The sequence below is a fragment of the Dermacentor albipictus genome, chromosome 9 (assembly GCF_038994185.2).
Source record: "Dermacentor albipictus isolate Rhodes 1998 colony chromosome 9, USDA_Dalb.pri_finalv2, whole genome shotgun sequence".
NCBI classification, from domain to species: domain Eukaryota; kingdom Metazoa; phylum Arthropoda; class Arachnida; order Ixodida; family Ixodidae; genus Dermacentor; species Dermacentor albipictus.
In genome coordinates this window covers 78871638-78897455 of record NC_091829.1, presented here as the reverse complement: position 1 = coordinate 78897455, position 25818 = coordinate 78871638, and the positions used below count along the sequence as shown (strand labels likewise).

The following is a 25818-nucleotide window of genomic DNA, read 5'->3' as shown; positions in this document are numbered from 1 at the left end:
ACGACAGTAGTAGGCCGATGACGGCATGGCGAGATTCAGATTACGAAGCTAGAATACCGAGGATGAAACGACCGCGAAGGCATCCCGATGGCAGTATGATAACGAATGGATGGCAACGATGGTGTCCCGACGACGGCATGACTTAGTGCGATAACAAAGCTGGAGTTATTGTGATAGAACGACCACGACGGTTTCTCGGCCACGAGCACATACATACCTTGTGGTCCAAGCTGCTAGAATAACTTGGCCCATTGAAATGTCTTGATAGATAGATAGATAGATAGATAGATAGACAGATAGACAGACAGACAGACAGACAGACAGACAGACAGACAGACAGACAGACAGACAGACAGACAGACAGACAGACAGACAGACAGACAGACAGACAGACAGACAGACAGACAGACAGACAGACAGACAGACAGACAGACAGACAGACAGACAGACAGACAGACAGACAGACAGACAGACAGACAGACAGACAGACAGACAGACAGACAGACAGACAGACAGACAGACAGACAGACAGACAGACAGACAGACAGACAGACAGACAGACAGACAGACAGACAGACAGACAGACAGACAGACAGACAGACAGACAGACAGACAGACAGACAGACAGACAGACAGACAGACAGACAGACAGACAGACAGACAGACAGACAGACAGACAGACAGACAGACAGACAGACAGACAGACAGACAGACAGACAGACAGACAGACAGACAGACAGACAGACAGACAGACAGACAGACAGACAGACAGACAGACAGACAGACAGACAGACAGACAGACAGACAGACAGACAGACAGACAGACAGACAGACAGACAGACAGACAGACAGACAGACAGACAGACAGACAGACAGACAGACAGACAGACAGACAGACAGACAGACAGACAGACAGACAGACAGACAGACAGACAGACAGACAGACAGACAGACAGACAGACAGACAGACAGACAGACAGACAGACAGACAGACAGACAGACAGACAGACAGACAGACAGACAGACAGACAGACAGACAGACAGACAGACAGACAGACAGACAGACAGACAGACAGACAGACAGACAGACAGACAGACAGACAGACAGACAGACAGACAGACAGACAGACAGACAGACAGACAGACAGACAGACAGACAGACAGACAGACAGACAGACAGACAGACAGACAGACAGACAGACAGACAGACAGACAGACAGACAGACAGACAGACAGACAGACAGACAGACAGACAGACAGACAGACAGACAGACAGACAGACAGACAGACAGACAGACAGACAGACAGACAGACAGACAGACAGACAGACAGACAGACAGACAGACAGACAGACAGACAGACAGACAGACAGACAGACAGACAGACAGACAGACAGACAGACAGACAGACAGACAGACAGACAGACAGACAGACAGACAGACAGACAGACAGACAGACAGACAGACAGACAGACAGACAGACAGACAGACAGACAGACAGACAGACAGACAGACAGACAGACAGACAGACAGACAGACAGACAGACAGACAGACAGACAGACAGACAGACAGACAGACAGACAGACAGACAGACAGACAGACAGACAGACAGACAGACAGACAGACAGACAGACAGACAGACAGACAGACAGACAGACAGACAGACAGACAGACAGACAGACAGACAGACAGACAGACAGACAGACAGACAGACAGACAGACAGACAGACAGACAGACAGACAGACAGACAGACAGACAGACAGACAGACAGACAGACAGACAGACAGACAGACAGACAGACAGACAGACAGACAGACAGACAGACAGACAGACAGACAGACAGACAGACAGACAGACAGACAGACAGACAGACAGATAGATAGATAGATAGATAGATAGACAGACAGACAGACAGACAGACAGACAGACAGACAGACAGACAGACAGACAGACAGACAGACAGACAGACAGACAGACAGACAGATAGACAGATAGATAGATAGATAGATAGATAGATAGATAGATAGATAGATAGATAGATAGATAGATAGATAGATAGATTTAAAACGCCATAAATGAGCAAAGAATTTTACCTGCATTAGAAGTTGCAGATCGACAAGAATAACTGCACAGATTCCGCACCGTGGCCGGCTATGTACGAAATGATGTATAGCTACGAATGCTTTCGGTTCTCCTTCGGTCGCATCTCGCCTACTATTGAGGTGCGGCACCTGTTGCACTAGTGGAGGCACTCGTCAATGCTATAAACGCTCTGTGATAACACAATATCACAGCAGGCTAGGCAGCACGAAATTACCTAGCCTGTAGCGTCGCACTAGCGTGTCACCCCGGCTTGTTGTTAGAACATTCTCTGAGGTCCTACAACGCAGCGCTAATCCTTACTATCGCTTTCAATAGTTGGCCCTTTGTGGAAAACTGTTCATTGTTTGTATAAGCAATTTAGGGCGACGTAGCATCACCACGAAAAAAACGGCAGCTAAAAGCATCACTTTGGTCTTGGTGTCGTCTGCTCGCACCGCACATGGGAGCAAACGCGTAGCCCTAAAGCCTCGAGAGCATTAGTTCGTGTCACATAGACACATGTCCTATTCTGAGAGGAAGCCGGAATAAATTATTTCACTGCGCTTCCGGCACATTTTATGCCCCGTCAGGATCCCTCACACGGGCGCTAGGCTTACGCTGGGAACTGTTTTCAAATATTTTCTTCTTGTAGGCCTTTGATGTACTACATGCCATCCAGTTACTATGGGATGTTTACTACATCGCTCCTCTAACCCATCTCACGTTGGTTCTGTACCTGATGGCTGCCGTTTTGTGTGCGGGAGTTGTTGGGTATGTCGGAAGCAGTAAGCCGCTATGTCATGCGTTCCTTCATTAGGTTTTCTTTATTCGTTAAACTAAAAGCCAATTGCCCCGAAAAGTGACAGTTATTGGATTGTGTCTCGCCCAAGGGCTGTCCCATCAACCTGACCGAGGGCTCGGTCGAACGCTGATACCCCTCCTAAAAGTTCCAATTTTTTTTTTCTGTATCACGTAAACAAACAAGCTGACGTTACCCACTAAGCTTCGTCGTCTTCGTTTCGGAAGCGGCAAGCCGAGTTACTTCTTTTTTTCCCCCTTTCCGTCGGGAACGCCTCGGACGTTTGAAGGGTAATTTTAAACTTTAAGATCAAGCAACTTAAGTACCTATAGTTCCACCAGCCATTTCGGCATTAGGATGCACTAACAACAATGAAGAGCTCTTAGAACTACAGTTTCGGCCTGCTTCGGTTTCTGAACAAACCTAACTAAAATATTTCGGCGTCAAACTTTGGTTACCCTGGATTCTTGAAGGAGTAGAAGCGAAACTCATTCGAACGATGTTGAAAAGCGGGTGCCTGGTGCCTACACGGTTTTCCCAGAGCGTTGTTACTTTATAGCCAACGTTGCGACTAGCTGACAAGGGGTTAACGAACAACAACTAACGCAGAAATAGGCGTACATTCAGAATGATAATAAGTTATCTTTGGGCAGTGCCGATTGTTAAACTGGAAGATTAGAACTTTGAGGCGAATCATAATCATAGTATGAAGCAGCTGCAAATATAGGACGAAGGCCTATGTCCACTGTAGGACGAAGGCCTTTCGCATCAGTTCCCAGTTACATGTATGTCTTACGCCAACTGATACCATTCTCTTCTAGCAAGTTTCGTCATGCAAACTAGTTTTCATAAGTCATCGACAGGGTCTTTCGTTCATTGACATTCATTTTTTAACTCTAATAGACGACCGAATGATTGTCTTGCCCACTTATTACATGGCCCACTCAAGTCCATCTTTTCATGTTATTCTCAATTACAATGTAGGTATCCATTTATGGCCTCTAGTGCACAGCGGTGCCTTCCTGGCTCCTAGTGTTACGCATGTCATATTTCGCACAATTACTCGTGTAATTTCAAATGTAATAAAATAATTTTACTAATTCTAGGTAAATTATTCAACTGGCCCGAAATTGCACCGCGCGCTTTTGAAAAAAACATTTAATGAATAAATCTGGATTGCATTGAGGACATTAGCTTCCACCTAATTTTGGTACCAGCCCGATTCTAAAGTAAGCAGACATTAAAAGACTACCATTTCGGTCGGACATCAAACGCGCGATTTCGTTGTCGACAGCGTACGGGAAAATTAAGGCCAAAGCAATACACAGGACGACGAGCAGCAGAGTAAATTGCTGTTTTACTAAGTCACGTTAGTTTATTGAACTAATTCATCTCACATTACGTATGCCGTACCAATTGATGGCCCTAATTACCGAACATAGCTTAAACCCACCGCACTACGCACTCTCTCTATTTTGCACAAAAGACTGACTACATCACGCAAGGTTACAGATACAGTAAACGTACAACTGGTCACGCTTTGTGTCGATTACTGTGTTTTACTACGTCCTTACAAACGTTTGCAGAACGTTGTCCAATGCGTTTCAAGCGCGCAAACTTATGAAAAACCCATATCATTCAAATTTACATTACCGGTATCACTATGCATACCACATATACAAGAACATACTAGGGATTATCTCGATTTTTTATAAGTTGCAGTTATATTTTGGAACACTTTACCACATAGTATCACACGAGCCTTCCGCATATTTACGATCACAAAAGAACGCTAATGGTAACAAAAAAAACTTCTTAAACGTGTTTGCTATGATATTCTGATGTCAACAAAATTATTGTAGCATCTGCCTTTGTTTTTGCTTGCGGTTCCTAGATAGTCCCGTATGTTGCCTCTGTTACAATGCTCGCAATTGTTTTGTGGTCCTCCCTGTATAACAGGGTGGCATATATACCTACATATATATATATATATATATATATATATATATATATATATATATATATATATATATATATATATATATATATATATATATATATATACACGCCCACTGCCGGACAAAGGCCTCTCCCATACTTCTCCAACTACCCTGGTCATGTACTAATTGTGGCCATGTTGTCCCTGCAAACTTCTTAGTCTCATCCGCCCACTTTCAGCCGCCCCCTGCTACGCGTCTCTTCCCTTGGAATCTAGTCCATAACCCTTCATGACCATCGGTTATCTTCCCTTCTCATTACATGTCCTGCCCATGCCCATTTCTTTTTCTTGATTTCAACTAATATGTCATTAACTCGCCTTTGTTCCCTCACCCAAACTGCTCTTTTCTTATCCCTTAATGTTACACCTATCATTCTTCTTTCCATAGCTCGTTGCATCGTCCTCAATGTAAGACCTGTATGACCTTCAATTTGTACCTGGTATTAAGTTTCACAACAGGACCTGCCACCCCCTCGTTAATGCTGTAGAATTCCTGTATGTGGTCAGCTATATCCTTATTAATCAGGAATCCGACTCCTGGTTCGCGTCTCTCCGCTAAGCCCCGGTAGCACAGGACGTGCCCGCTTTTCACCACTGTGTATGCCTCCTTCGTCCTCCTAACTTCATTGAGCCCTAAAATAATAATATATGGGGTTTTACGTGCCAAAACTACTTTCTGATTATGAGGCACGCCTTAGTGGAGGACTCCGGAAATTTAGACCACCTGGGGTTCTTTAACGTGCACCTAAATCTAAGTACACGGGTGTTTTCGCATTTCGCCCCCATCGAAATGCGGCCGCCGTGGACGGGATTCGTTCCCGCTACTTCGTGCTCAGCAGCCTAACACCATAGCCACTGAGCAACCACGGCGGGTTCATTGAGCCCTATTATATCCCATGTACTGCCCTCTAATTTCTGCCATAGCACTGGTAGACTCGCCTCACTAGATAACGTTCTAGCGTTCAACGTTGCCAGGTTCAGATTCCAATGGCGGCCTGTCCGGTACCAGGGATTCTTAGCTCCCTCTGTTGCGTCGCAGATCTGACCGCCACCGTGGTCAGTTGCTTCGCAGCTGCTGGGGACTGAGGGCCGGGGTTTGATTGTTGTGTTCGTATAGAAGGTTGTGGCCAAATACTTCATCAGGGTGGCCAGTCCTGCTCTGGTGAGGGTGTGCGTTACCAGTTCTGGTCACCGGTATCAGGTCACACTCCAGGCCTGTTTATGCAATTTTATCAACACGCGGATTTTTTTCTTGAATCCGGTGGAAAATTGCGCGGCACCGGGATTCGAACAACGGTCCTCTTGCACGTGAGGCGGATGTTCTACCTCTACGCCACCACTGCACTTTATATATGTATCACCCTGTTGTTATACAGGGAGGAGCCTGTATTAACTTAGAGAACCTGTGGATATAACGATGGGTGGGTAGACGGAGGTTGGTGGCACCGGGAAATGTTTCGGAATTTAGTTTCGTCTGTTCTAAACACAGGCCGGCTCATTGACAAATATATCCAAAATATTTTGAACTTGCGGAGGCTGAGAAGGTTGTAGTGGTACGCATTTACCTCAAGCGCTAAGCTCGTCACACTAAGTGCGTGTTTAACGGTAACGAATTTGGTGCCGTTGAGCGCACACTGTGATACTGCACATGGCTAGCAGAAACAAACAAACAAAAAACTTGAGGGCTTGCTACACCTCTGCGTCGAAAGCGGGGTCGCCTATACTGCATGCTTTCAATTAGGGCGTCGCCAACGCTGTCCACTGCAGTATTTCTCGTCACCTTCGCTGACTTCCGACCACACAGTGGTCATCGGCGAGTCAGCGTGGGCGATGGCTGGGGATGACTACTAAAGCTGTTCCTTTGTTTCTGCATCCGGGCCGGTTGCGTTTCACTGCACGCGATTGAAGGGAACCTGAAGTGCACCAAGCCACGGCCGTGCGCACCAAGCACACGGCTCACCTTGCGCAGTGGCGCTCGATGCCGCTTCTTTTGACGTACCTGTCGTGCGCCATCAGCAAGCGCCTCGTCAGTGCTTTCACGTTCTCTAGTCCGGCGACACCTTCTGTCTTCCATCGCGTCAAGTACTCGTATCGTATGGTACCGAAGGTCAAACAAAGCATGTGCTGAAGGCAGGTGGTGCGCGATGGGCGCCATATGAAGCCTGCTCTCTTCCGTTTGGGATCCAGGGCCAGTACTTACCCAGGCGCCAGCACTACAAGTAAAACGTCTGGCCTTGACAAACACTTCTTAGTAACTAAACTTGAAAGCTAGCACGCGCTTGCTGCCTTGGTCCGCTACTCTCTCTCCCATGGTTTTTCGTCACATCGGTTTGTAAAGGCAAAGCCACGCTTGCTCTAAACGTGCGCACAGCATCGTGTGACCAGTCAGCCATCGCCATCGAAGCAGCCCCGTCTATCCGGCTGCGGTCTGCCAATCCCACAATCTGATGGGCAGGTCTACCGCGCCTCAGTGATCCCGACACTACACTAACTGCAAGCCTAAAACAAAATATTTTGGTATGTAGCGGAACAGGCCACTTCTGCACTTTGTGCTTCTGGTGCACATGGAATATCACGGAATGAATTCGAAAACACGTCCGCTGGTAGAATTAATAGAAAGGAAAAGTTTATATAAATCATGATACTAGACATATTATTATAGAAGGCGGTCGGCCAATGGCAAACAACAGTTACGAACAAGACATTTTGAAGAACAAGAAATACAATAAATATTGGTATACAAAGTATTGCCCTCATCGAAATTACTTAAGTGTGAGGCGTGTAGTGCAGCGGGACTCTACTTTCGCGCTTCCCTAAGAACACCCGGTGCCATCTAGCGGTGCCGGCGAGAAGCCTGCGCGTGGCCTCCGAAACGAGTGGCGCTCTGGTGCGTGCGAACAGGCCTCCTCTCTCTCACGTTCTTTACTGGACACTCGGCACCATCTAGTCGCGCTGCCGAAAAGTGCACACGTGGCCTCACCGATGTGTGGGAACGCTGAGCATTGTTCCATCGCTTGCCACACGCCCGGTAGCATGTGCACAGTCACCCAAGTTGGGGAAAGGTTCATCGAAAAGCGTCTCATGCCCAGTGCATTCATGGCGCAGCTCGACAAATCATCGGCTTCAAATACCTTTATCGAGAAGTGCCGCATACCCAGCGCCTTTGTGGCGCAGCCTGCTAAAGCCTCTGGATGCTCTCATTGAGGAAACCATGTGACGTGTGTTTGAATCGGCGAATTATTAGAGAAATTAAAAGGATTTGTTTTGTCAGTGTAGAACGGCGCATTCCCTGTGTCGCGTGCCTAGTTTACTGAAGCTGGTGTCAAAGACGTTCATAGAAAAGTGGCACACACTTCCGGGTGCATATCCAGTGTCCCAAACTTTCATCAGAGAGGTTCATCGAATGCCAGGAAATATTGAGGGACACATAGCTAGTGCTCCAATCGGCGTCAGGAAGTGTTGTGTAACGGCGGCAACTACCCAGACACGCATCTACAGTTACCCAAGTCGGCAAGGAATAGGTTCATTGAAGGGCGGCACAATGTGTGTACAAATTGCCACATATACTCCGTGACCGAAGGTGGTCCGACGGTAGATTTCTAACCCCGTTCCCAAAGCACAGCAGCCCGATGCGCTAGCCATTTGACCATGGACTACACGGTTACCCAGGTAGGCGGCAAAATGGTTGGATACATACATACATACATACATACATACATACATACATACATACATACATACATACATACATACATACATACATACATACATACATACATACATACATACATATATACATACATACATACATACATACATACATACATACATACATACATACATACATACATACATACATACATACATACATACATACATACATACATACATACATACATACATACATACATACATACATACATACATACATACATACATACATATTTAGCACCCGGAAACTCCTTCAAGTACCATAAGAATGATAACGCAATAATAGCCGGGTTCGGTTTTAGTGTGTCAAGTAGCTGCTGTCGTGCTCAATTGCTCAGCGAAACTGCAAGCCGGAAATAATGCGGTGGCCTTCTGGAACAAAGAAGGTGGCGTTTTCTTTTCGTTTATAATTGTTAGCCTGACGTTCTCTGCTTGCCTGCGGTCCAGTGAGTCAGGTCGTATTACGCCCCCTTGTTCGCTATGAAGAGAACAAGAAGGCACTTTCTTCCGCGTCGACAAGGTAGAGACGCTCCAGCGCCATCCACTCTGCTGCAAAATTGCGGCGCTGGCTACACCTCCACATGCGTTTACGCCTACGTAACAGATGCTAGAGCAGTGCGCAAGACAGAATCGCGAAGATTGCGCAGACGACTCCGCCCATCCATCAGTGCTATACCTTATCGGACAAGGCATGGTATCCTCTCGAGAAAGCATGCACCACGCCAAGCGTGTCGAAAGCTATTTGTCCTGACGTCCTTCGACATTGGGGCAAGGCGCGTTCGACAAGATCCCCTCGAAAGGTAGACCGAAAAAAGAACCGTGGTTCGTTTTATCGCGAAAACAGTCGAAGCATGGTTGCACGTCTATGTCCATCCCTCCCTCCTGTGGCCATTTGTCTCTCCCCCATGCGAGATTTCGTGCGTGCCTTATCTCACAGACCCGAGCTTTGTTTGCGGACCGCATGAGGCTGTAGTATAAAAAGCGAACGCGGAGTATACAAGGGGGAAGGATTCGTGGCACCCGTTCCCCTGCGAGGTTGTAGTTTCATTGTCTTTGCAATGTTAGGCGTGAGCTTTCGGTTATATCCTGGTGCTTTGCCCTTCTTCTGGCAAACATTCGGACGCTTTATCTATGTGCTTTAGATTCACGGATGTCCGCAGCCCGATGTCCGCAGCCCTTTGCGACGTAATTTAGAAGCCCCGCCACTTACATCGCATTAAGGAGGTCAGGCGGTCTTTTCGTATTCCTAAAGATGCCGTAAACAACGTTGGTTTACATAATGTTCTGAAACTTTCGACCCTAAAACACGGGTCGACGTTCTTCTGTGTTTATTTACTGCAACGCTTTCCTCGTCGAATCATTTTCATGAGCTTTATAGTGGAACCGGCGTAACGTTTACCGGGTGACCACGACGCTCACTGTTTTTGTTCTAGATGCATTATGAGGACACGAGGGAAGGGAGAACAAATCGCACATATCACAGATGTTTTACAGATACCGCCACTTTTTTCTTTTGTTTTGTGCGTTTACGTGCCAAGTAAATTTGAAGCGGTGGTTGTGCGTTTGCATTAGCATGTCTTCAACACTACGTCTACATATATATTAAAAAAAAACAAATAACAGTGGTTGCCTCAAGGCGAGGAAATCCAGGCCACATTCAGGAATGCGTGACCACCATCTCTAATTATGCAAAAACACGCTGATTTGACATTTTGCTCTCAATATAACAGCCGGCATTAGGCTGCGTTACACGTTGAAAAGTGGGAAAATAAATATGCAGCCACAACGCTTTTTTTCGTTGTTAGGAGTTTATGTGAAGTTAAAGCTTTGTGAAGCTGATCTCAAATGCTATTAAAATGTTATTCTATAACGCGTTTTCCCACAGCAGCAATTACGGCGACGATCACGCATCTTCGCTGCCCAGCACATCAGCAGCGTGCGACTCTCGTGATCTACACGACCACGCATTCCACTGTCTCACGAAGCGGCCCAATTTTCATCACGCGTTCTCCCCAGATCAGCCCAGTTGAGCCTTGCACTATCTTCCGCGCCAACCGAGCCTGTTTAACAAGCAGGCATACAGGGCCAAGCACCAGGAAGCAATGCTTACAATGCATGGCTTTATTAAGCAATCGAATTGCGCGCTCGAAGGCGCGTAGTTTTTGAACTGGGGATATTTAGGCAGTGCTTGTTGTTTCACTAAATAAGTCCCCAAAGCACAGAGCCGGCAATCTGCGTATCGGTAGGGCTAGTACAGGTGGGGCCACATGTAAGCCGATTCATTATTTGAAGTGCTGTCCTGTATGTGAGCTACGCGGCCAGACAGCATCAGCAGCCATCTTCAACAAAGACGGGGAGGGTTTGCATAGCAACGGTTCGCTTTAAAGGCAATTCATTCGCTGTGTCGTCGCAGTTAAGTTGGAAAACGCTATTTGGCAATGGCATTTTGAGCTGAAGCGCTCATGCTGTGCCAGCTATCACTCCTTGCAAACGAAAAGGCACACGTGACGTCATAGCATGTCAGAGAGCACTGCGTGGTTCTAACCAACGTTACTAGACTAGCTTCAGTTGTAAAACTCCCCGCCCGCGCGCTTACAGCCGCTGTCTCCATTTCTGTGACAGCCGCCAGATGGCAACGCTGTTCCATCGGGCTCCACTGCAGACGCTCGTCACAGCCTTGAGCTAGTGCGGACGGGCAGTTTGCGCGTGTTTCATGCTTGCCAGCGTTCTCCCTTGTCCGAATTAGTGATACCACGAGAAAGCGGTATCCACCTACACCTATAAGATTTATCGCGCCAGTTCGTTAATACCAAAGAAGGGTAAACTGCACGAAAGGAAGAAATGCATACAGCGAAGCGCAGAAGTTGCGTTTCTAAATTATACTAGGAAAATGCCAGCAAACTTGAGAGTAGAAAAAATCAAGAGGCAGACATAGACAAAGAGACAGGAAGGTGGCTGGTCACCACCTTCCTGGCCCTTTGTCTATGTCTGCCTATTGATATTTTTCTACTCTTAAGTTTGCTGGCATTTTCCTAGTATAACCATGTACCAACTAGCCCAACAAGCCACTCTCATGAGCGTTTCTAAATGTCGTGTGTTTCTTCCTGTCGTATTGACGTTTCGCGCAGTTTAGGCTCACGAGCCTGAATATCTGGCCAAAGGGCGTGATTGTAGGATGATCTTCATCCCCACCGAAGCTTCTCGCCATGCCAAAGAAGCGCTACAAAAAGAAAGATGAGGTCGGTCTTTCTACACACAAGCCACAAAAAAAAAGAAAAAAAAGAAAGTACGATTTTTCATTCCCTGAAGATGCTTAATCAGCGAAGCTGAAACGTGCGGTCCCTGTGTTTATCACTGGGTTAATCCCGAGGGTTCATGAAAGTATTTCTCAGTTATGAGGTTACACACACAATCGGCTGCGAAGGAGAGAACGACGTCACTGGCGGTATGCCCGCAGTCCGCAGTTGCCGCTTGCGTTCGATGTCTCGAGTTTGCTCGGCGGCGTGGTTAGCAGCCTTCGCTTGCGATTTGCCGCTTGTGATTCTTCGAAATAAAATTTCTTCAAAATTAAATCTTTCCGTTACGTAAGACCATGAGTGGCTCATACCCCCGTAAACGCGGCCTCCCCATTACGACGACAGAAGTGAAGTGAAATTCTACGCTGGAAAGATGAACGGCCACGCCGCCAGCTGTGGAAGACGACGACGAACGCGGGTGCAGTGGCACGAGCGCTTGCCGTTGATTTCGCAGTGTGTTCTCGGTCGGCACGATAAATCGCTCTGTTTCACGCCGAGCGAAGCGTCGCATTGCTGGGAGCACAGAAAAAGTGGTGCGCCGAACTGTCGACATCGTTCCGATTACGGCCTATGTAGCCAGGTACGCAGCACGTCGGCATCGTCTGCTGATATTCTTAAGAAACTCAGCGAAGGCTACAGTTCCACGGATGACATGCTTGCTGAAATTCGCCGTCCACATCGAACCACAGAATACACCAACGCTGCACCGCGTGCTCAGTCCGGCACGCCCGCGTAGCCGGCCAGTCAGGAAGTGAAGCCGGGCGCGACTGCAGCGCCACGAAGGCGCGGGCGGGTGGCGGTTCCGCGCAACGGTGCCGAGTTTTAAAACTGAAGCTAGTCTAGTAACGTTGGTTCTAACTGCAGATAAGGTGCAATAAGAAAAACGGGGAATGGGGGCCAGCCTGCTGATATCTTCAGCTCCCCCCATAATTAAAGGTGATGCGCGTGAGTCACGGCTCGCCCAGTCGCGCGCCTGCAGGAATCGCCCTGGCTGCAGCCCTCGCTTATTTCGCTGCGGCATCCATTGTTATGCAAATAGGGAAGCCATAAGAGATGCGGTTGAATAACCTTGCTATAGGCGCTAGGAGGGACCGCTGCCTAATCTTATAATGCAGATGGCACCCACGTAGAGGCATTTGCGTTTATTAAGCACATTGGGGGAATATTAGAGGCGTTTTGTTCTCCGCTGACAGGTTACCGCCATTTTACAGCGATAAGTAGTCCCGAAAAATAGGTTTATCCGGCGCGGTACGTAATAGGCCACAACGTGATGATCATTTCATCAAACTCGAAAGTAGTCATGGGCGAGCGAGAAAGGATGCTGAAATAAGGTTTGCCCCTTACAACAGGTAAACATCATAAGCTATGTATTTAAAGGTTTCCAAGAAGTGGGACCATTCTACTTGATGGTCCGAAGGAAAAAAAAATTGTAAGGTAATAAAAGGTCTCTAAAGGGGTAAATAGGAAGGTAGAGTAAAAATTAAGTAGTATAGCATTCTTTATGCTGAATTGGATTTTATAATAACACGTGGTATATAACACGTATTATATTAATGCTTCTATCGCGACCACTGCTTGTGCTCTACTCTACCACTATTGTTGAGATTACAAAGTTACTCGTTTCGCTAAATAAATAGTTCAATTCGTAACTCACAGTTTGACACTGACTGCTTCTCCTTCCCTAAATTGTGACAGTGTTAAAAGACATAGAACACATAGCGTTGCAATACCTGCCAAGGAGGAGGAGTACGAGGGGGAACTTTATTATTACAGAAGTCGTTGCGTGGGTTATTCCCGAGTGGTTCTCTCTGACTGGGCTCCACTGGTGATCATGGCTCACCGGGCCTGGTAGAGGGTCGTCAGTTGGCTTTCCAGGTCCAGTTTGGAGAGTCTCGCCTCCCAAGACCACGTAGTGAGTGTATGTGTGCTTTACTCGTGGCGAAATTGCGTCGCCCGGACGGTCGGTGCATGCGTGTGTTTTGTGCGCGAGTGTCGCTGTATGGTTGCTACACCAGGGACATGTCCGAGACGTAACGATTGATTGCTTGATTATATATCTGTCTGCGGAGCATGCGTGTAGACGAGACAAGTGTGGGTTTGTGTTCGTTTGCAGGCGGTGCCAGTACCTTGCCTGCAATTTATCGAGACCTTTGTGCCAAGATTTATTGCCTATAGTGGCGAACATTACTTAAAAAAAAGGGGGCAATGCTGACATAATTCATTAGAATAAATCACGTTTGTTAATTAAACAGCTTCCTAATTATTTACTCTAAAATGATTGCCTCAATGGTGCTATTTAGGCCAAGCAGTATTACATTCAAGTCATATTCCGCATGCTAGTACCACTTTCGATATGTTCATTTCAACAATGCGCTAGGCGAAAGTTTGACATTCCATTTAACGCGTTCCCGAAAGCCCTGCGCTGTGAGTTCAGTGCGATCGTAACTGCAGCTCTAGCCCCTTTTTATAAAATATTGGGGACGGATATATTGAAAATGACGCTAGTTCCAGCATGTTTTTTTTTCTTATATGGGAGAGTAGACTCCTACTGCTCTGCTTTATTTCACTTTTGGAAGATCTGCCGTAAGGTAAAATATACGAAAGTTAATTAGAAACCCTTTGAAATTATCTATGCGGGACGGAGCGATATCCATGCAGGTTATTTCCTCTACGTGCGGCTGAATAAGCATTGTAGGGGTGTCACAGGCCGTCTTTAAACATGTGTACGAGCTAAAGTAAAACAGGAAAATTTACATATAAGAGAAGTTAGACAATAATAAAGTCAGAATCTCCTGCAAACGTGCCAGTTAAAATCAGGCATTAGCCATCAGATAACTGCTACAAGCGCTAACAAACCTTGCTAAATCATGTACACTAGGTTCTCGCCTCGCCATTGCTGTTTTATAATTATTTCACTTTTTTGTGGCTTTTCGTCTGCATTTGATCCCGTGTGCAGCTTTATGGATTCTTCCTTTTTTACGATAAGGCAGCTAATTATTTCCGGTAGCTGAGAGCGCACTTCCTCTTTGGCAAGCAAGCAGCAGGAGATTGCTTAAGTAACAAATTACGTTGTTTATAATCTTTCGACATAGTTTTCTAGAAATAGATAAAATATGACCAATTAGCGCGAAAACGAATGCGTTAGCGTTACATCGCTCGCACCTCTTTTGAGGTCCTAGATCCATGACTGAAACCGCATTGGCCACATTTCAAAGTGTTTTTTCAGAGCTCACTCGACACATATTCGTGCCTCATGGAAGATGAAATTGCCACAGATGGTGGTTCGCAGCAGATTACTGTCAGTTGCATTTCTCTCTCTCTCACTCACTTTCTTGTGCCAGTATTTGTAACATCGCATAGCCTACGAAATCTTGTAAAGGGCGGTTCCAGCAAAAAAAAAAAAAGAAAGAGAAACCGAGCTTGGTACCCCAGAGCGCTGTTGTTCGCGTTCTTTCGAGTCTCTACGTCATTTTAAGAATGTATTTTCTCATGCGGGCTCATGCATTGAGTCAAATTAATAAAAAGACGAAGATATTTAGCTGTTCTCACAGACGAGATACTGTCAATACGACGCCGAAGAGAAATTTTGCGTTTGCTTTCTTTTTTTTTTTTGCATAACTGCACCTACACTCGCATAATTCTTCTACGTATTGCAAGGAATCACTGCCAAACTACGAAGTTTTGTCGTTAAATATGGGCTGTATATCCAGTCCCTCAACCTTCGGACTTGCATTTTCTGCGTTTCACTCCGTGATCTTCATTCTTTTCAATCGTGAGGCGTAGTCAACGAAGCATGCCTACACATTCAATACGACATTTTCCTCCGCGTTCACCGAGGATGGGTTGCACCCGATTCCTTCTTTCCTGACGAGATTATGGTGACCCTTTCTCCATTCAGCCCCCGGCTTGGAGCTACAGCCTTCATCTCGGCTTTCACGCCACTGCAAAAATGCAATCTGTCATCGTGGCTTGCTTCTTTGTGTTCACTTTCTTTCTCTTTCGTTAGGAAGATATCCTCCTATAATGCATTCGTCTTTTCATTCTTTCCTTCTATATACTTTTTCCCGACGAGGTATTCTATAACGGGCGTCTGTCGCGACGTCCAATATCCGGACCCTACACACGTGTCTGAAGATGTGACGCAGCATTTTATTTTAGTATACGGCTGGCGCGTTCTTTTTCAATGCTTATATCTTCTGCCCTGGATTTCGCAATTTTGTGTGTGCTCGTCGCGATTCAAATGCGGACGGGTGGAGGAAGGAATGGACAAGTCAAAGGCCATGTCGTTGGCTGCACGATTGAATGAAATCCTCCGGGGACGAGATTCCTCGGGCGGTGCAGTGACTTGCACAAAAAGGACGAATGGTGACTCAGCTAAATGCCGACGCACGAAGCATCATAGAGAAGGTTTCGTCTCCCGTTGAGCTTTGTTGTCGCTGTCTTTTGGATGTAGGTCGGCAGTGATTCCGGTAAGCTTTGGCTACGTGGAAATCAAGACAGGCTGGCTTACTGGACGTCGTTTTATGAAGCTTATACAACTGGAGCCGGAACAAGTTACCACCATTCACGTATGAACGCTTCAAGATTTAATGTTTTGACGCATGGTGCATGCAATGGTTGATGATGGTTTGGTGCCCTGTCTAGTGTTCGTTGCTCTGTCAAAAAACTACAGCAATGATAAATAGTTCGTTGTATGCGCCCGTGCTCTTAGTACACCGAACAAGGGTGTAATCAGTGACAAGAGCGGCGTTTTTAACATCGTAACAAAGATAATCTCATCTGTATTTTTTTTATTAGAGGATAAGGTTCCACTTTTTTTTATAATCCCTTTCAACGACCTCACAGATTCAGTACCAGTCTAAATATTCCCCCCTTCACTTACGAATTTTCTTTCAAGCTATCTCTGCTCATTTTGCGTCTGCGTTATAGATACGTTATTGTAAGTAGTGTACCTCTCGAATAAAATATTACTCGTGTTTCTGGGCACCTTGTCTCACAATTAACTAAAGTGCGTACTAATTATGATAAACAAACAAGTTCTTCTTTCAGCGGTATCTGCTTTAAACTTATTGCCTTCATACATTGAGTGATCCCATTCCCCATCATCATTTAAAAAAGCAATTAGGAATTATTGTTGACGTTTGTTTATCGTTTCAAAAGTATTTTCATGTGTTACTTTTCGTCTTTTCCGAAAAAACTGTTACATTACCATATCATAAGAAGCCAACAAACACTGACACCAAGGACAACATAGCAGAAACTACTCGTGCTTAATAAATGAAATAAAGAAACGATAAGTTAATGGAAATTAAAGTGGATGAAAAAAACAACTTGCCGCAGGTGGCAAGTTGTTTTTTCATCCAAGCGCATCAAATAATAAAATAGTGGTTGTGCCAGCGTTGGAGCTGGTGAAGGGGAAAAAACATATATAATCTGAGTTACCACCCGTCACATGCACAGTTACCGATTGCACATATTTTGAAGATTTTCAGAGAAATTAAGGTGCGAAAAAGATGTTACCACGTACAATCCCCATCCAAGAGGGTGTTATTTTCTTAAGTGTGGTGTCATCCCTGCCACTTTTGCTGTGACATTTTGTGTGTTGAAGCAGTTGAAGCAATTGGGGCCATGCAATGAACGATAAATAACCCGTGGCGATGTTTGAAACTCCATCAAGGTTTTGCTCTTCGCAGGCGACGTATAGGTCAAGACTGTTTTGAGGATGGATAGTGATGTATGCGAGACGAAGAGTGTAGCCATCGCCTGCGTTTTTGCTCCAGGCCACTTCAATCTTCCTGTCTGCGTGAAACATCAATTATTCGTTGGTATCTTCTCTCAGGACGCTGATGTCGCTGTACACCAGGGTCTAGCCTCCTGGTACTGTTTCAAATCTCAAGCATTTTCGCTGCATCCCTGAAAAACTTAAACCACAAAATTTATCACCTTGGAAGAAATAATTCGGATATTTCTTGGTATGCTGTAAAACTTCCCCTTTGAAGATTTTGCGTTTAAAGTAGGACTTCAAAAGCTGTTTGCTTAATTATTGTTTGCTAATTACTAAAGATTTTAATAAAAAATAACCTGAGTGGCTCAACAAGATAGTGAACAATACTACTAAATCTTCACCTCCAGTTCCTTGCCGACACCGTTCTTGGGGACTTTATGTGGTAGCAAAAAATTACAATTAGTTTTTAAATCGCGAACAGCAGTCTCGATAAGATGAGTATATTTCAGTATATTTTCAACTCCACCGATATCACAAGACACAATTTGGGTGGTTTTCAGTTCTTTTAATGCATGCGCAAGAAGTTTTGCGCGCGGTGGGCCAAACCATATGCAACGCAAACTAATTTTGTGGTAGAGCCTTGTGACGCATATCTTCAACATGCTTGCTACTGAATGTATGAACAGTGTGCGCTGACATTTTTTCTTGAATCTCTTGTTTTAGCAATTGCAGAGACTGATCACAATGTAAGTTATTGTTTCAGACTGTACGCGGCACAGCATAGGCTTATTACGCGCAGTACTGTGTTTCTGTAAGTACTTAGTGATTTGCGCTTTGTCCATCACTGCGATTGCTTTCGAATAAAAAGCCATTAAAAGAAAAGAAAAGAAAAGCGACAAGCCTGGCGAACCCCGCGACATGAAACGAACTGTATAAGAATGAGACTCAGTGAACGGAAACTCACAGATAACTGAGAAATACTGATGTACTGAAGTTCTAACCTCGTGTATTGTTTTGAACAAAAAAAAATTGTCCTCGAGCCAAAATAAAACCGGAAGCCACAAAAAAAATACAAAGCAGAAAGAACAGGGAGGCACAACGCAGTGTTGAAATCCACGTGACGCAAACCGTCTTTGCAGTAACGGGGTAACAACAATATCAATTGACATGAGCCTAGCCTGGTCGTTTACATATGCTGTCAGCGTCACGAGGCTGTGTGGTCGTTGGCTGTCAGCGTCACGAGGTCAGAGGCAATGTACGAGACTTGTGGAGGGAGCAGAGTCGTAGGGAATCTTTGGCACCGAGAAATACACCACATACTTAGGTTATTTAGGGCTTCATGCCCTTTCTGTCACATCCTTGGAGACACGCCACAAAATTCGTTCCATCCCAATGGCAGATGTTGTACATACTAAGTTGTACATACCATGCGCTGAAGTTATCTGTTCGGCACATACCTAATGGCCCGAGCAGTCTACTAGATGAGACAGGAGGCGAACCAGCGATCAAGTTGTCTATACAAATGCAAAAATATGTCCAGCGAACAAACTATGATGAACGCCGAACACAGTTGAATGAGCAAAAAGAAGAGCTTCGCTATATAACTATGCTTGTTCTGCAGAAGCCAAGCTTCAGAGTTCAAAAGAATTTGCGCTAGTGAGTTGACGTAACCTGGTGCCGCTGTTTTGTTTAGGGCGGTCGTTCTTTAACTACAGGCCTAACCTGGATGCTAGTAGAGGGCTGGACGACAGAGATTTTATCGACAGAACAAAGCGCGTAAACTTAGCTTTGCAGTATATTGGTATATTTAGTAAATGCGCTAGTAAAAACGATATTTCTCTTTCTGAAAGAACGTGGCGCAAATAATGGAACATAGGCTGCAGTAGAGAAGTGCGAAAATACCATAGCCCACAAAAACGTCTCATGGAGTTAAAGCTTTGTCGGCAATTTCCGCGCATAGACCGCAAACAAGAAAGCTTTGTGTTCCGCCACTCAAATCGCTCAGGTCATTTTCTCCTCTTCTTCCTCTAGAAGTATTGAAGTCAATGGAAGATGAACTTTGCGAACATTGAAGTTGGTCTGTGAAGATCTCGGAGAACTAGGCTGAGAAACTCTTCGAGAGTTAGAAGAAATGTAGAAAGAATACACCAAATGTTATTCCCCTCAGAGGTCATCTTTTGTGAACAGTGAAGAAAAAATATAAGAAAGTTCGGAATGGAGAAGAAAGTATTTCGGCAAAAACCTAAGGATCTTTCGCAAGTGCTCCGAAACAGCCAGACATCTTTATTGGCGATGGGCGTAGTTAATGATGCTGATGGCTAAATGATGAGAAAAACACGCACTGCACCTAGCAGGCAAACAAAAAAAAATGCTCAGCTTTAAAGGTTTTGAGGCCTCAAAGTTCGGAGAAAAAAAAATGAAGTTCTGGCTCTAAGTCTCTCACTTTTTCGCTTCTTGTGTATACCTCTTGATACCAAAGTTTGGTCTCCAAGGTTTGAAAGTTAAAGGACAATTGCTTGCCCTAGCTTTCTTTTTCTGGTTAATTTCCGCAACAATAAACTCGTCTTACTTTCAGTTTTATTGTAGTGAATTACTTCAAACGCTGAAAAAATACGCTATTTGTCAAACAATAAATAAGCTCTTTCATTTCAAATCTGTGCCCCAGGCAGAATATGGTATTTGAGAATTTGTTTGTTTTTGGCATATTCTACGGAAGAATACCGGCAGAAATTTTGGTTATTTTAACGATGTAAGCAGGAAATGATTTTATATATGCGTAACGAAAACCTATGCATATGTAGAGATACCTGTGGTTAAGGCAGGTTCGAGACTTAATCATGAGATGTGCTATTGCAAGCGTAAATTATATTCATACATATTACCTTTGTACTTCCAACTTTGAGAAGTGCTCATAAAAGCGTGAGCCATATACATACTTCAGCTTTTTCTTTAGAAAAGGTAGTCTTTGATTTGCCGTAGAGCAGGCGTTATAAGAACAGACGCTATGACTGAGATTGAATTGTTCGCGTAATAGTGACTCCGAAGTATTTGAAACGATTGGCAATATGTAAAAAATGATCTCAAATGTTGTACATGAAGGAAAGTTCGCACTTGCTTTGGTTAATATCCGTTATTTACTTGACATTGTAACCGCAAACTCTCAATGAAGAAATAAGAAACTAGGATTATGGCTTTGTTTTTGATGCGCCCTTAAGAATATGCTCCTTGGAATGCCATGCACGTCAGTGCACTAATTGCAGTTACTAAATACCGACACTTCACAAGCGTTCATATGAAAAAAACATTGTGTTTCATTTCTTCCTGTTATAATCAAGAGAACCGAATACTAAACACCGGAATCAATGGCAGCAAGGCAGAACGGGGCCTTGCCGTTCTGGCACAAGAGACGCAAAAAAGAGACGTTATGTCGCAGAACGTTTCGGTTAAATAAACTCTGCGATTCGCTGGTTCATTCTGAGTACTTCGTTGGGCCATTATGCATCGGCTTTGCTAGCGACCGACAGAGAGGCTTCACTCGCAAATCAAGCTTTGGTGAATAGTCGAAGCAGCTTGCCTTGCAAACACGGACACACAAAATAAGGAGGGGTGCAGAGCGCTCAACAGGTAGGCCTCAAGTGGTCTTCCCTTGTGCCTTCCAGTTCTCTGCAGTTGCATTTTAATAACGGTACATGTATAACAGACATGTTATACATGGGCTGGGGTGCATTTGGCATTTGGCAGGCATTCTCAGATCATGAACAGCAGGTTGCCATTATCCCTCAAGAGAAAAATATATAATAGCTGTGTCTTACCAGTACTCACCTACGGGGCAGAAACCTGGAGGCTTACGAAAAGGGTTCTACTTAAATTGAGGACGACGCAACGAGCTATGGAAAGAAGAATGATAGGTGTAACGTTAAGGGATAAGAAAAGAGCAGATTGGGTGAGGGAACAAATGCGAGTTAATGACATCTTAGTTGAAATCAAGAAAAAGAAATGGGCATGGGCAGGACATGTAATGAGGAGGGAAGATAACCGATGGTCATTAAGGGTTACGGACTGGATCCCAAGGGAAGGGAAGCGTAGCAGGGGGCGGCAGAAAGTTAGGTGGGCGGATGAGATTAAGAAGTTTGCAGGCACGGCATGGCCACAATTAGTACATGACCGGGGTTGTTGGAGAAGTATGGGAGAGGCCTTTGCCCTGCAGTGGGCGTAACCAGGCTGATGATGATAATGGTGATGATGATGATGATGATGATGATGATGATGATGATGATGATGATAACATACATGGGGAGCTTTAACGGGAAGCTTTTCCAAACTGTTTCCGTTGCATTTCTGCATTCAGCCGTCCACGATTTGTCCAAAATATTTCGGGCCAATGCCACTTCGTAGGTCTGTCACGCGACATGAGCAAAGCCGCGAAAACTGCCGATTGAGATGTTTGCACACTCACTATGCGTGATTAGAGTAAACAAACAACAACAAAACATTTGTTTTCAATACTACACGCTATCCACCACTAAGCCTACGTTATTGGTGAAAAGGTATGCGGCAGTGCCAACTTCTTCGCATTTCTTACACGCGACATCACAAAATCTCAAAAACTCATGACGTCAAAGTGACGTACACTCTTTAATAAGGCATCAACATGCCGAAGAGAACTGCATTTTTTTTTGGTATAGCCAGAAAGTGCCCCGTTCCGGATGCAATAAAGAGATGGCTCCCCGCCGATTGCTCCGTTACTGGCTTCACAGAGCTGCCGAGCAGGAAGCATTTATTGGCGTTTTGTTGCTTTTTGCTACATGCCGGTTTTGTTGATTGCATGCATCCTGTTGTATACAAACGCGTTCAAGTGTTGCTCTGCAACATTCCACAGTAAAGTGTTCTTTTCACTCCTTAAGTTACGTAGTAAATCAGGTTTGCTTTCAACGTAATGTGCTTACGTGTCGATATCAGTGGGCTTGCACATAACGAGAGTAAAGAGTTTGAAATTTGCAATAAAATTCAAATATTAGTGGAAGAATACGTCCCACTTACACCAGCAATTAATATCTTCACCAAGAACAAGCCTTCAAAAACAAAGTTCTGCGCACATTGTCATCGCAATTTCCTATCAATCATTTCACTTGCTCTCCGCCCTCGAATAGAGGTTTTGTACCAAGGAAAAATTGCTTTTCACTAAGTGCTGTACGGCACACTTTACAAGTTGAGTATTTGAAGCCTGCGATCAATAGTATTTGTCGCAGATCTTTCACAGCAGTACGGTTCTTGCTCGCGCCTGATATTTTGCTAAAGCCAGTGTTTGCAAGAACAAGAAAACGAACAAAAGTTAAGCATCTTCAGTAAGTCTGTGGACGCACGGCATGGCCTTCGAAATTGTGGTTGATGGATCGCTTAGCGGCGCGAAGCTCGGAGTATCGGATAATGCGCTCTACTGAAAATTACATTACCCTCATTGGGGAACAAAACATTCGAAATTTTTGGCGCCGATGTTTCCCAAGATTAGTTACTCGGACCGTGCGTTCTGATCAAATGAAGTCCTTTGGATCACTGCCAAGAGCTACGAAAGTAGTGAATATCGGAATGGCAATATCTCTTCATTCCATAGCGAGAAGTGAGCTGGTGTTCGCTACTTGCTTGGTTCAAGGAAACGTAAGCTAATCAACCTATAAGGAATGTATAAGAATTTCATGGTGGCCTCTCTGTTCTTCCAAGCTTCGATTCTTGAGCATCCTTCCTCTCCTTATTTCTATTTTAACGACTCAAACATTTCAGTGTAGAGCAGCCTAGCCGGTCCATGCCTGCCGGCACAATTTACTCACTTGCTTTTGCCTGCCTCCTTCGGTTTTCCTACGCAGTGGTCCTCCTGAATAAATGGAGATGACATTCCCACATGTGCGAAATCGCATTACCGTAGCAGTCGAAAAGATCACCAAACCACACTAAACTCGCAAGAATATCCTTTTAAATTGCATATTGTTGTATGCGGAAAAAATAAAGTTGAATAATATGGAGAAAATAAAGCACAAACAACTCCTTTCCAATTTTTATCTGATAGCGCTGCGGCTGCGTGTCGGTGTAACGCTACGTATTTCAAATTATTCCGCCTATTTGGGCTATTTTTGAGTGAGAGAACATCTAGTTCTCTAACCTCGCTTGGTTTAGTGTTTGGTTTTTGAAAAGCCAACTAGAACTCTTTTTCAAAAAGAAATAAACTAGACCGGATTAGACGCTGTGAAAATCGATCGATACACCCGGACTCCATTTGGAACGACAATGCGTCGCCTTGAATTTTCGCCTATTCTCCAATTTCCGGTCTAGCGATGCTTCTCTTGCGATAGGAGTTATGTTCCTCCTGACGCGTAATGTGCTCACACAGCTGAACACCTGAACACAATCTCGTCTCGCTCTTTCCAGACAACGTTATGTCTCGCATTTGATACTCACGATGCCACTTGCGTTCGCTTGTTCTTGAGGGTTATATAGTTCCTTTCTTAGTTGCCTTTGGATCTGGCATTTGGATGTGAATTACTCCGCATGCACTTTCCCCTCCTTTTCGAGGATATTAGACGCAGGTTACCTGACTGTAGTTAACTACTCCGCTTAGTTATATTCGCGGGCGTAGGCACAGGTTACCTGACTGTAGTTAGGTGCTCCGCTTAGTAGTAATCGCGTGCATTTTTTTTCCTTTACGCTGCATAATGCGGATGACCGCTATACCATTAATCTCTGGTACCGGTGACAGTCACGTGATGACAACCAGTACGACGCGATGCTGTCCTGGAAGCAATTAAAGAAGGCGTGTGTTTCGGGTAAGTTCATTTTTCAAGTTAAGCCATGTAAAGCGAGTGGACAACGGAAGATGTTTCACGATACGAATTCATTGGGAAACTTCAACAAGTGCCGGCATAGAGACATATTTTCTCTTTTGTAACCTACTGTTGATTAGTATATATACACATATTCTGGCAAGACTGATTGGGCTGGTTGGTGATGCATGTTGCTTTGAAGTCAGACCTCAGAAGCGCGCTCTCGTCTTCGTCCCATCTGCGTCCTTGTCTCCACTTGCGCTGTCCACTACTTACTAAGGATTACCGATGGAAGGACACAAACAGAAGAAATGCGCATATTGAACGAAGAAAAAGCTGTCCTCGAAATTACACAGCTTTCACCTTTGAGTTGCGAGCTCATGAATACATATACAGCAAAGTGCAAAATACCTACAGGTGTGGATTATGGAAAGTAGTATCATAAGAAAAGTACCTGTACTACTGTTTACAGAGCAAACGTGAGGTTCCAAACAAAACTAATACTTCGAATATATCGGTGCGATGCGCACAAGTGCGTCCCCACTAACGTAAAACGCTATAACATATCTATGTGTTATTTGATTTGATAGGCAATTTATTTCACCTACTTATTGCTAATGGAAGCAAGAGCACCTAAAACCATCAAAATTAATGAGATGTGTCTTTGTTGTTTGCGAATAGTAATGACTATATGAGGAATACAGTAGCTTGAATATCAATTAGCTGCATCACAACACCGTTTCTATGTTGCAGTTAACTCGATTCTCCCTTGTTATGTGATGGATAAATATTATTCAACTAGATATTTACAAATTACTACGAACAGTAGGTTATTGCGTACAGCCGAAAGACGCATCACACATAGTACGCTATTCTCGGTCTTTTTCTTCAGACTCCACGATAACTTTTACCCTACAGACGTCAGCATAACAGATTAACCGGAGTGATAATTAAGTGCGCACAACTGACCACAAGCTATCTAATCTACGCCTTATGCCTGCTGGAAATTCGAAAGGAAAGGCGCATCTCGCTGTTAGCGCAATGAAACGCATGCTCACAAACATATCACCAAGTTGTTCTGCTGATTTCGTTTTCAGTGATTTCTCTCGCAGGCTGTTTACCGGCAGCTGTGGCTTAGCGGCAAGGGCGTTGTACGGAAAAACAAGAGGTCGCGGGTTCGTTACCTGGCGATGGCGTCAGCATTCCGAAGAGAGCCAAATGCAAAACGACACGTTTACTTGAATTGAGTTGGGGTATAAGAACCCTATGGGGCTTAAAATCAATCGCGATACACCTTGGCTTATAATCACTTTTTCTTTCTTTTTCATCAACTAATTCTTGCTTCCGCCAGCAGTTCTGCTGATATAAAACAACGGCGGAAAGGCACACGTCC

General features: G+C 44.8%; 1 protein-coding gene across 18 annotated transcripts in view; it reads left to right on the top strand.

Moving 5' to 3' along the window:
• The window catches only part of LOC135919011 (uncharacterized), a 997771-nt gene that overhangs the window by 824293 nt on the left and 147660 nt on the right, over positions 1-25818 (top strand). The gene's annotated exons all lie outside the window — the stretch shown is intronic.